A 14073-nucleotide genomic window follows, 5' to 3' on the forward strand; every position below is an offset into this window, starting at 1 on the left:
TTAAACATTTAAACATTTAAACATTTAAACATTTAAACATTTAAACATTTAAACATTTAAACATTTAAACATTTAAACATTTAAACATTTAAACATTTAAACATTTAAACATTTAAACATTTAAACATTTAAACATTTAAACATTTAAACATTTAAACATTTAAACATTTAAACATTTAAACATTTAAACATTTAAACATTTAAACATTTAAACATTTAAACATTTAAACATTTAAACATTTAAACATTTAAACATTTAAACATTTAAACATTTAAACATTTAAACATTTAAACATTTAAACATTTAAACATTTAAACATTTAAACATTTAAACATTTAAACATTTAAACATTTAAACATTTAAACATTTAAACATTTAAACATTTAAACATTTAAACATTTAAACATTTAAACATTTAAACATTTAAACATTTAAACATTTAAACATTTAAACATTTAAACATTTAAACATTTAAACATTTAAACATTTAAACATTTAAACATTTAAACATTTAAACATTTAAACATTTAAACATTTAAACATTTAAACATTTAAACATTTAAACATTTAAACATTTAAACATTTAAACATTTAAACATTTAAACATTTAAACATTTAAACATTTAAACATTTAAACATTTAAACATTTAAACATTTAAACATTTAAACATTTAAACATTTAAACATTTAAACATTTAAACATTTAAACATTTAAACATTTAAACATTTAAACATTTAAACATTTAAACATTTAAACATTTAAACATTTAAACATTTAAACATTTAAACATTTAAACATTTAAACATTTAAACATTTAAACATTTAAACATTTAAACATTTAAACATTTAAACATTTAAACATTTAATCATTTAAACATTTTAACATTTTTATTCAATAATAGAAACGGCAAAAATATTAAGGGTCACAAAACGAACACGACGCTCCCTAACGAACGCACCATGACACCTAATCTGGGCGACGCTCCCTAACGAACACACCATAGTTGATCGAGCTGTCATTAAGGATGTCATTTTTTTCACGCGCGCGTGTTTGATCCTGTTTGTGGCGCAGTTGAAATCGAGAATACTCAAATCGAATCGCGTGTGCTCGTGAATGAAGTTGTTCCGGCGTTCGTTCAACATGGTTCTGATGGACAAATCCACCGGGTCACCGAACCGGAACGGCTCTGGGATGGCGGAATTTTCGCATATTTGGGTGAGTATTTGGAGTTTTGTTGAACTTGGAGAGGGCGGAATCGCACCCGCAACAGCAGCAGGCATTTTCAGGCAAATTTCCCAAGCTATTGGCTGATGCACAAAGTGATTTGTTTACATTTTTTTGGTACCCTCCGCAAACTTCAAGCCATACAAAATTGTTGCCGGATCTTTTACGGAGAGATCCAGAAAGATCCGGCAGCAATTTGTTTTGATTTGACGTTTGCTGAGGTGCGGACAAGTTTGGTTATGTTCAAAAGAGAATGGTCAAGGTCAAGTTTGCGAGAGCAATGGTCTGAACAAACTGTGTGTGTTCCTCTTTTTTACAGGGACTTCTTCTACCAGGCCCGGCGCCTGCTGCGGACACTTCCGGCCGGATTTGTTCAGGATGGTCGTTTCGTCTGGAGGCGAAAATCGTTAGGTAAGTTGTGTGTTGATGCTCAACGGTGAACGTCCAAACAACGGTCAAGGAAAAGGTCACGAAAAGAATTTTGTTGAGTGGTACGCAACTGAAAAATAACAGAAACAGAAAGTAGCGTTTGACGTTTATTGGCACGGTGCCTGTGTTAAATTTGTTTTGATGAATAAATAAAATAATAGAATTTGCAAATTTGAATGCCACTGATTATTACAAAGGTTCATATAATTTTGTATTTAATGAAAACATATAGAGCTGCTCATCAGACCGAATCTCAAAATGCTGAATCTTGGAAGGAAATTAGGCAATTAGGATATTAGGAAATTCGGAAATTCGGAAATTAGGAAATTCGGAAATTAGGAAATAGGAAATTAAGAAATTTGGAAATTAGGAAATTAGGAAATCAGGAAATTTGGAATTTAGGCAATTAGGAAATTCGGAAATTCGGATATTAGGAAATTCGGAAATTAGGAAATTAGGCAATTAGGAAATTAGGAAATTAGGAAATTAGGAAATTCGGAAATTAGGAAATTAGGCAATTAGGAAATTAGGAGATTAAGAAATTAGGAAATTAGGAGATTAGGAAATTAGGAAATTAGGCAATTTGGAAATTGGGAAATTAGGAAATCAGGAAATCAGGAAATTACGAAATTAGGAAATTAGGAAATTTAGAAATTAGAAAAATCGGAAATTAGGAAATTGGGCAATTAGGAAATTAGGAAATAAGAAAATTAGGAAATTGGGAAATTAGGAAATTAGGAGATAAGAAAATTAGGAAATTAGGAAATTAGGAAATTAGAAAATTGGGCAATTAGGAAATTAGGAAATTAGGAAATTAGGAAAATAGGAAATTAGGAAATTTGGAAATAAGGAAATAAGGAAATAAGGAAATAAGGAAATAAGGAAATAAGGAAATAAGGAAATTAGGAAATTGGGCAATTAGGAAATTAGGAAATAAGGAAATTAGGAAATTAGGAAATTAGAAACTAGGAAATTAGGAAATTAGGAAATTAGGAAATTAGGAAATTAGGAAATAAGGAAATTAGGAAATTAGGAAATTAGAAAATTAGGAAATTAGGAAATTGGGAAATTAAGAAATTAAAAAATTTAACAATTAAGAAATTACAAAATTAGGAAATTCGGAAATTTGGAAATTAGGAAATTAGGATATTAGGAAATGAGGAAATTTAGAAATTTAGAAATTAACAAATAATAAAATTAGAAAATTAGGAAATAATGAAATTAGGAAATTAGGAAGTTAGGAAATTAGGAAATTTAGAAATTAGAAAATAGGAAATTAGAAAATTAGGATATTAGGAAATTTTGAAATTAGGAAATTGGGAAATTAAGAAATTAAAAAATTTAACAATTAAGAAATTACAAAATTAGGAAATTAGGAAATTCGGAAATTTGGAAATGAGGAAATTAGGATATTAGGAAATGAGGAAATTTAGAAATTAACAAATAACAAAATTAGAAAATTAGGAAATAATGAAATTAGGAAATTAGGAAATTAGGAAATTGGGAAATTAGGAAATTTAGAAATTAGAAAATAGGAAATTAGAAAATTAGGATATTAGGAAATTTTGAAATTAGGAAATTGGGAAATTAAGAAATTAAAAAATTTAACAATTAAGAAATTACAAAATTAGGAAATTAGGAAATTCGGAAATTTGGAAATTAGGAAATAAGGATATTAGGAAATGAGGAAATTTAGAAATTTAGAAATTAACAAATAACAAAATTAGAAAATTAGGAAATTAGGAAGTTAGGAAATTAGGAATTCAGGCAATTAGGAAATTAAGAAATTAGAAAATTAGAAAATTAGAAAATTAGGAAATTAGAAAATTAGAAAATTAGAAAATTAGAAAATTAGAAAATTAGAAAATTAGAAAATTAGAAAATTAGAAAATTAGAAAATTAGAAAATTAGAAAATTAGAAAATTAGAAAATTAGAAAATTAGAAAATTAGAAAATTAGAAAATTAGAAAATTAGAAAATTAGAAAATTAGAAAATTAGAAAATTAGAAAATTAGAAAATTAGAAAATTAGATAATTAGAAAATTAGAAAATAAGAAAATTAGAAAATCAGAAAATTGGAAAATAAGAAATTTAGAACATTTGAAAATAAGAAAATTAGAAAATTAGAAAATTAGAAAATTAGAAAATTAGAAAATTAGAAAATTCGAAAATTCGAAAATTCGAAAATTCGAAAATTAGAAAATTCGAAAATTCGAAAATTCGAAAATTCGAAAATTCGAAAATTCAAAAATTCGAAAATTAGAAAATTCAAAAATTTGAAAATTTGAAAATTTTAAAATTTTAAAATTTGAAAAATAGAAAAATAGAAAATTTGAAAAATAGAAAAATAGAAAATTAGAAAATTAGAAAATTAGAAAATTAGAAAATTAGAAAATTAGAAAATTAGAAAGTTAGAAAATTAGAAAATTAGAAAATTAGAAAATTAGAAAATTAGAAAATTAGAAAATTAGAAAATTAGAAAATTAGAAAATTAGAAAATTAGAAAATTAGAAAATTAGAAAATTAGAAAATTAGAAAATTAGAAAATTAGAAAATTAGAAAATTAGAAAATTAGAAAATAAGAAAATTAGAAAATCAGAAAATTAGAAAATAAGAAAATAAGAAAATTAGAAAATTAGGAAATTAGGATATTGAGAAATTAAAAAATAAAGCAATTAGGAAATTGAGTTATTATGAATTAAGTAATTTTAGAATTTTTAAAGTTTTAAAATTTTAGAATATTAGAATGCTAGAATTTTAGAATTTTAGAATTTTAAAATTTGAGAATTTGAGAATTTTAAATTTTAGAATTTTAAATTTTAGAATTTTAGAATTTTAAATTTTAGAATTTTAGAATTTTAGAATTTTAGAATTTTAGAATTTTAAATTTAAAGAATTTAGAATTTTAAATTTTAGAATTTTAAGAATTTTAAATTTTAAATTTTAAATTTTAAATTTTAGAATTTTAGAATTTTAAATTTTAGAATTTTAGAATTTTAGAATTTTAGAATTTTAGAATTTTAAATTTTAAATTTTAGAATTTAGAATTTTAGAATTTTAGATTTTAGAATTTTAGAATTTTAAATTTTAGAATTTTAAATTTTAGAATTTTAGAATTTTAAATTTTAAATTTTAAATTTTAGAATTTTAGAATTTTAAATTTTAAATTTTAGAATTTTAAATTTTAGAATTTTAAATTTTAGAATTTAAATTTTAAATTTTAGAATTTTAGAATTTTAAATTTTAAATTTTAAATTTAGAATTTTAAATTTTAGAATTTTAGAATTTTAGAATTTTAAGATTTTAAATTTTAGAATTTTAGAATTTTAAATTTTAAATTTTAAATTTTAGAATTTAGAATTTTAAATTTTAAATTTTAGAATTTTAGAATTTTAAATTTTAGAATTTTAGAATTTTAGAATTTTAGAATTTTAGAATTTTAGAATTTTAGAATTTTAGAATTTTAGAATTTTAGAATTTTAGAATTTTAGAATTTTAGAATTTTAGAATTTTAGAATTTTAGAATTTTAGAATTTTAGAATTTTAGAATTCTAGTAACAGCTAATTTAATAGCATTTACAGTATGTAAAAAAAGTATTTACACCCCTTGAGCACTATGCACATTTTGTGATGAAACATGTAAAGAATTTAAAGTTTGACAGGAACCTAGTACTACGTTTTGTTCAGAAACTCATGCCAAACATTTTGCTACAAACAGCTCATGAAAAGATGATTTCTATAAAAAGTTATATAACAAATACTATTACGAAAATAAAAAAGGTGCAAAAAAAGTTTGTACACCTTTCGAAAAATTACCATAAATAATGTTATTTGTTGACAAATCACCATAAATCCAGTCTCCTAACTCCAAATAGGCATCCTTGACTGATTAAAATGATTTGGATTGAATATAAAGTTTACTAACTACTTAGTATAAAAGTTTATATAACTCTGGAAATTCTATATAAAACTTATCTAAACTTAATTTTGCAAACTTTTAATTCAACTAAATGTCAATATATTACCATAGAATTGCTAAATAAACATTTGGAGTGGGTATAACACCGTTTTGGGGTATTTGTATCGATAGAATAGATTTTTCGTTGGAATTTCGTACCAACCCGGAATTACGTCGTCGGAAAATCCGCCGGCATTCGAACCGGTCCATAATTCTTAAGTCAACCTATGTGGCATCGGAAAGGGCATAAAATTTCCGATCTTTTGATACCCATACATCTAGGTTTTCTATAAAACCCACGTTTTTAAATACCTGGGCAAAAAGTAAGTTTGATCCACGAGAACAAAAATTACGAAATTCCATACATTTTGGCAGATTGCTCAAACAAAACCATAACAACGTTTTTACCTAGGTATTTAAAATCGTGGGTTTTATAGAAAACCTAGATGTATGGGTATCAAAAGATCGGAAATTTTATGCCCTTTCCGATGCCACATAGGTTGACTTAAGAATTGTGGACCGGTTCGGATGCCGGCGGATTTTCCGACGACGTAATTCCGGGTTGATACGAAATTCCAACGAAAAATCTATTCTATCGATACAAATACCCCCAAAACGGTGTTATACCCACTCCAAGATGTTTATTTAGCAATTATATGGTAATATATTGACATTTAGTTGAATTAAAAGTCTGCAAAATTAAGTTTAGATAAGTTTTATATAGAATTTCCAGAGTTATATAAACTTTTATACTAAGTTGTTAGTAAACTTTATATTCAATCCAAATTATTTTATAAATCAGTCAAGGATGCCTATTTGAAGTTGGGAGACTGGATTTATGGTGATTTGTCAACAAATAACATTATTTATGTTAATTTTTCGAAAGGTGTACAAACTTTTTTGCACCTTTTTAGTTTCGTAATAGTATTTGTTATATAACTTTTATAGAAATCATCTTTTCATGAGCTTTTTGTAGCAAAATGTCTGGCATGAGTTTCTGAACAAAACGTAGTACTAGGTTTCTGTCAACATTAAATTGTTTAGATGTTTCATCACAATATGTGCATAGTGCCCAAGGGGTGTAAATACTTTTTTTACATACTGTATACCGAAACAAACATAATATTCCCTATGTCTAATTTAGTGTGTTTCTCTTTTACAGGGGCCTATTCCACTGAGGATTGTGCTTCATAAATACGCGAGAGTTCATCCCAAATACGAAGCAGTAGTTCCGGCACCGGCTACAAACATTTCGAACAACGTCAGAAAGTTCGGATTGAAGCAGAATATTAAAAGACGCGGAAAAAGTACTATTTTTTTAAATCTACGAAAAAACTATAAAAATACAATAAAACTTACCATATTGACCATTAATTTCAATGTATAAATATATGTTTTACAGTACAATTTAGTGGAGAGAAAAAATAAATACAATGAAAATACAATGAATCATACTGTAGTTATTATTTATTTCAATGTACGAATATAGTTTAAACCGTACTATTTAGTATGGAAAAATCCATGAAGAACTGTGAATCTACTGTGCAAACCATTGTAATGGTTACTGTTTTTATTATAAATGTATGATGTTTTCTATGGTCAGGTAATTTTTGGACGGAAAAGGCATCAATGAAAATACGGTAGAGTATATAGTTTTTGGTTTTTTTGTATGGGGAAAAGTCGAAATTTTTATGGTGACTGTGCCTAACAATACCCCTTTTTTATAGTAATTTCCCAAAATAAGATATATTCTATGGTGAAAAAACATAATGGCTACTGTAGAATCATGGTAAAAATAACCATAGAATTTATCGTGTGATAACCATAAAATCTACTGTTGGTTTATAGTAAATCTTTATGCGGGAAATGTTCAAAATGGCATATCTCCGAAAACGCAAAAAATCGCAGGCTGGAAATTTCAGCAATGTTAGATTATGATCCAATCTTTCAAGTGATCTTAGTTTCATGTTTAGCATCGGTTAGCAAAAAAAGTACTTGATTAACAAACACAAAAAAATAAGTTTTGTCAAAAAAATGCTCCAGTTATTCGATGAAAACTTCAGTTTTTGGTTTGGAAACAACATTTTATCTATTAATAGTTTCAAAGCTTATCTCATTACCTTTCCAACGATGTATAATTGTCCTAATAAAATATTTAAAATGGCTGAGCTATGTTAAAATTAAACAATCAGCCTTTTTACGAAAAACGCTAGTTTTTACTCCATTTTTGACTTTCAGCTTGCGTATCTCCGTAATGAACAAACTTAGAGCTTTGAAAATTTGGATTTTTCTTAGTTAGAATGTTTACTTTCGAGAAAAAAATACCAAAAAATATTTGGAGAAGGTCACTTTTTTGAAACTTGGCCACCCAATGTACCATAGTGCAATGTCCAAAAAAGAAAATTGTGGGAATTCAATAGCTTTTTAAAGTTATTTTTCGAGAAATTGTTGGGAATGTACTCTAATTTGAAAAAATAAATAAATGTTAATCTAAAAATGATTGTAACGTGAAAACGATGTAAAAAAACGAAACTATTGGCACTACGCCCCCCGGGGCATGGCCTTCCTCTAACGTGGGATTTCTGCTCCAGCGCCTCTGACGAGACAGGAGAAACCGGGACCGACGTTTTACTTCACCATCCGATAGAAGCTCAGTGGATAAGGCGGGAATCGAACCCGCGTCTCATAGCATCATCGGGATCGGCAGCCGAAGCCGCTACCCCTGCGCCACGAGACCCACTGTGAAAACGATGTATTTTATCTTAATTCACATCAGTAATTTTCATCCAATTTTTTGTCCACTATACAGTACAAAAAATGTTTTTTTTAGAATTTAACCAAAATTGAATTTATAAAATTTTTATAATCGATACTATTTTCCATTACTCAACTGTCAAAAATTGAGAGATATGTAATTTTATGGTAAACTGTGGGAACCCAGCAAACTTCGTCCTGCCATTTTTTTTTTGTTTTTGGTTTTCTTTTACCGTTTTTTTTTATTATTATTATACTTGAACTTTATCTTTTCAAGACATTTTAATGCTTAATCTGTTTTTTGCATTTTTACAACTGTCAAAAATTGAGAACTATGTAATTTTACGGTAAATTAAATGTATTACTCGAATCTTAAAGAATTCGTTCGATTAACCATACGAGCCACAAAAACGTTTAAAGGTTCATTTTTTGGAACATTTGCTGAACTTTCTCATAAAAGTACTTTCTAGAACACACTTTTGAGTTTAAAAGGAGAAAACTATATAAAAATGGGCAGATTCCAACAAACTTTTCGTAAAATTCTGATAACTTATGATGAATACATGCAAACTCCTTATGTTTATAAATATTTTTTGTTGTTGAAGACTGACATTGGTATACTCTTTAAAGTAACCCTGCAAAGTTATGAAAAACCCGTAATTTTAAAACAAAAAGTTTGTTCTAACTCAAATATTCCCTCTTTGGGTTACTGCAGGTTCAAAGTACATTAATCCTTTCAGGCCTGAATTTTCAAAAAAAAATGTTTTTTTTTTTTATTCAATGATGGGAAAATGATTCTTTTGACCAGATAAAAATTGAAGGCTAGTTTTGAAAATTTTCATATTTTGGTCATATATGACCCATTAGGGTGTAATATCAAAATCGATTTTCCAGCACAGTATTTTTTCAGTTCCTTTTGGGGTCCTAAACAACTCCCCAAAGTTTGGCAACGATTGGTTAAATCCTCACTTTGCGCAAAGCGATTAAATTTTTCTTATAAATTTGTATGGGAAAAACTTTTTTTTTATTTTGATATTTATAAAATCTACGTTTTACGCTGTACTAAAACCGGATTAATATTCGGATGCTCTGGAAGGTGCTCTACAACTTTTCCGAAGAGAGTATGGTGCTAGCTTGTCCCTGAATGAAGATACAGCGTCCTCAAACTCGTCTAAAACGTGATTTTCGAGCAAAAAACACGTTTTAGACAACTTTTGAACACGATGTATCTTTTTTTAGGATCAAGTAAGCACCATATTCTCTTCGGAAAAGTTGTAGAGCACCTTCCAGAGCATCCGAATATTAATCCGGTTTTAGCACAGCGTGAAACGTGGATTTTATAAATATCAAAATAAAAAAAAATGTTCTTCCCATACAAATTTATATGAAAAATTGAATCGCTTTGCGCAAAGTGAGGATTAAACCAATCGTTCCCAAACTTTGGGGAGTTGTTTAAGACCCCAAAAGGAACTATGGTTGTGCTCGCTAAATTTGGACAACTTTATTTTTTTCCATACAACCATATAACACCCTAATGACCCATCAGACATCAAAGGGTTAAATTACCATAAAATGACATGTCTCTCGATTTTTTACAGTTGAGTAACAGAAAACGAGTAACGATTTTTAAACCATGCAAAAAAATGTTTTTGTATTCAAATTAAGGACGCTGCAAAAAAAATCAAAGTTTATGTCACCCCCCTTTTTTATCAAGATACTTCAAAATTTTAATGAAAATAGAAGTCAAATCAACTGAAACAATCTAAAACGATTTTTTCTGTATTGATTTTTATATTTAGCTTGTTATTTTGAATTTTTATGAAATTCCTATGTACAGCACCGCAAAAACTTTTTTTTTTTGGAAAAAAAATAATTTTCGCCAATACTTTGGTCAGAGTCGAGGGACATAAACTTCAAAAAAATTGCAACGGCCTATAAAAACGAACATGCAATTTTTTCCATCAATTTTTAAAAGTGTTTAATGTAAAGAAAAATCACGAATAAATTTCGAATAACAACTATTTAAACACTATTCGCTAGAATAATAAGCCATTTTGGATCATTGATTTCAACATACAAGTGTAGAAGAGAATACAATTTGGTGTCTTCAACAATGTTGCATGATTAAAACTATTTGGAAAAATGGTACACGGAAAATATAGCAATGTTTTTCATTAATTTCTTATCACAAAAAAAAAACAATTTTGACAAACTTGACCTTCTTATTTTTTTGATTTTAGATTTTTTTATGATATATGCGCTTTCTTTTTTTTGTTGTGTATAAATCTGGCGCCCAATTTCACACAAAAGTTTATTTGACACCAAATTCTCTTCACGGTTACGAGCTACAAATCATTAAAAACCTGTCTAAGTCTAAATCCAGAAAAAAAACAAAAAGGCCCCGCCGTCACGCGATATCGAAACATTTACCACAGATTCGTGAACAGAAACCAAAATCAACCCTTACAGCAAAGTTTCACGTGAATGAAAGAGTTTTTTTTTTAGATTTTTCAAATTTTGATTTTGAAGAATCGTTTCTCATTCTGATTTTAAAAAATGTTTTTTCTTGGAGTAAAACCACCTCTTCTTTATGCAGCTAATCAAAATTCCTAGAATTCACGTTCAAACGCATAGGAAGAATCTAATAAAAAAGAAAATATTACTCCCACACGGCACATTACAAATTCCTCCTTCCGACAGACTCCATGCGCAGATTTCGCATCCCTTTTTTGCCTGGTTCGCCTTGGGGCTTCATCATATTTTTTGTGTGTTTGCCGTCTTGGCATCGATATGAAAAGACGTTTAAATATTTATTCGTTTCCTATATAAATTTCCCGGCATGCATCGCAGGGTTGTGTTTGCAGAACAAGGGGGGGGGGGGCAAGTTTTCTTTTGCCTCCAATTTATGCGTGCTACTTATCTTTCGGAGAGCCGAATTTGATCAACATTCGTTGAGTGGGGAGAGGAAACAGCTCAAAGTGTTATCAGTGGAATCTCGTTGTATTGATTTGGGTGATGCAATTTTGCGTAAAATTTGCATGATAAAATATTGGTATTCATCTATGGAATTCAAAATATATATATATCCAGCTTCCATTTTTTGTAATATTAAGGCCAGTAATATTTTTATTTTAAAATATTTGGCATACAAAATTTGAATGTTTAATTATGTGAATCAGGATATCAACCTTTGCTGATCTTAAAGATTCTGAAGATTTTGGCATCGAGCTGAACATGTTACGCTTCATGGCTAAAACTTTTGTTTACTGGAGCTTGTTCATGCTATTTCAGCTCTCTGGCAACCACAATAGACAGCGACATATGATTTTTGTTGGAATAACTGCTCGGTTGTACTTGCATCAACAATATTCGCAATTCCCAAACCGAACCACCCAATATGCCACCGAACTAACTAACCCAAAACCCCCGGATGAAACGACGATACCTTTTATCTGCTCAACTCTGGGAGAAGACCTTCATCCTCCAACGTCAACATCAATCCCGAAGCACCTTTATGTGTTATGGAGATAGACAGCATATTACTGTGTTCTGGTCGGTTCTTCACCCCAAAACAGGCAGAATTGTTGCTGTACATAGTGACAGGGAGCGAGAGAGAGAGAGAGAGTTATGTGTTCTTGCCGGTCCCTGTTGCTGAAGCTGCCCCCATTGATCTCGTGTCTCTGAAGGGAAATGCTGAACCAACTGCCGAATCTCAACTTCCGCCACCCTCGACAGCATTTAGGCAATTTTCCCTGCCAAATCCACCCCAAAATGTGGACCATTTCTCTTCCCCTCTCCCCCTCTCCCCAGCAAGACCAGAAATCCTTTGCAAAAGAGGCAATATTTCCAAGGCCTTACTCAAAGTTCGTTCGTACTCTCCTGACCAGTGTTACCACATGCTCGTCTGTATCAGAGGGTCCAAAAATCTTTCTTATCTGCACCAAGCATGGCGAATATCTGTACCATTATCTGTACGGTATATTTTTTGTAAAAAACTTTTTTTTTAACATGCATTTTGAACAATCTTATGACAACACTAAACGCTGATATGCAGCTCGGAAGGAACGCAGAACTCCATATAAAAACACCCAGGAAACGGCCAAGGAAAGACGTTTCTTCGCGTGACGTTACTTCGCGCGAAGTTTGTTTGCAAAAGTTCTAGTGAAAAAAACTTAAATATTCAGAATTTGTTTATTTTATTGCAACTGAAAGTCATAAATGTATCAATAATTTTGTAATCGATATTATAATATTGAAAATTCCGAATTGCCTTTTGATGCCGAATCTCACAAAGCAGAATCTTGAAATTAAAAGGAAGGATTTTGTATTTTGCTTGAAAAGAAGTAGAGAGTAAAGTAAAGAGAAGTAAAGAGAAAATCCATAAACACACAGATTCAAAAAACAAATATTAAAACTAAAAAATCTTAGATTAAAAAAATAAAAAGAAATATATATACAAAACAAAATTTAAAAATAACAAATTCAAAGCTTTAAAATTCTAATAATTAAAAATTAATAAAAATGAAATAATATAATTCAATAATTCATACATTCAAAATCCTTCAAATTCAAAATTATAATCCAAAAAATTTAAAATTCTAAATTAAAATCTAGAATTTCAAATCATACCCAGATATAAAATTTAAAAAATATCAAAGAATTTAAGAATTCAAGAATTAAAGCATTTATGAATTTAAGAATTTAAGAATTTAAGAGAATTTAAGAATTTAAGAATTTAAGAATTTAAGAATTTAAGAATTTAAGAATTTAAGAATTTAAGAATTTAAGAATTTAAGAATTTAAGAATTTAAGAATTTAAGAATTTAAGAATTTAAGAATTTAAGAATTTAAGAATTTAAGAATTTAAGAATTTAAGAATTTAAGAATTTAAGAATTTAAGAATTTAAGAATTTAAGAATTTAAGAATTTAAGAATTTAAGAATTTAAGAATTTAAGAATTTAAGAATTTAAGAATTTAAGAATTTAAGAATTTAAGAATTTAAGAATTTAAGAATTTAAGAATTTAAGAATTTAAGAATTTAAGAATTTAAGAATTTAAGAATTTAAGAATTTAAGAATTTAAGAATTTAAGAATTTAAGAATTTAAGAATTTAAGAATTTAAGAATTTAAGAATTTAAGAATTTAAGAATTTAAGAATTTAAGAATTTAAGAATTTAAGAATTTAAGAATTTAAGAATTTAAGAATTTAAGAATTTAAGAATTTAAGAATTTAAGAATTTAAGAATTTAAGAATTTAAGAATTTAAGAATTTAAGAATTTAAGAATTTAAGAATTTAAGAATTTAAGAATTTAAGAATTTAAGAATTTAAGAATTTAAGAATTTAAGAATTTAAGAATTTAAGAATTTAAGAATTTAAGAATTTAAGAATTTAAGAATTTAAGAATTTAAGAATTTAAGAATTTAAGAATTTAAGAATTTAAGAATTTAAGAATTTAAGAATTTAAGAATTTAAGAATTTAAGAATTTAAGAATTTAAGAATTTAAGAATTTAAGAATTTAAGAATTTAAGAATTTAAGAATTTAAGAATTTAAGAATTTAAGAATTTAAGAATTTAAGAATTTAAGAATTTAAGAATTTAAGAATTTAAGAATTTAAGAATTTAAGAATTTAAGAATTTAAGAATTTAAGAATTTAAGAATTTAAGAATTTAAGAATTTAAGAATTTAAGAATTTAAGAATTT

The sequence above is a fragment of the Culex quinquefasciatus genome, chromosome 2, assembly GCF_015732765.1.
Source record: "Culex quinquefasciatus strain JHB chromosome 2, VPISU_Cqui_1.0_pri_paternal, whole genome shotgun sequence".
Taxonomy (NCBI): Eukaryota; Metazoa; Arthropoda; class Insecta; order Diptera; family Culicidae; genus Culex; species Culex quinquefasciatus.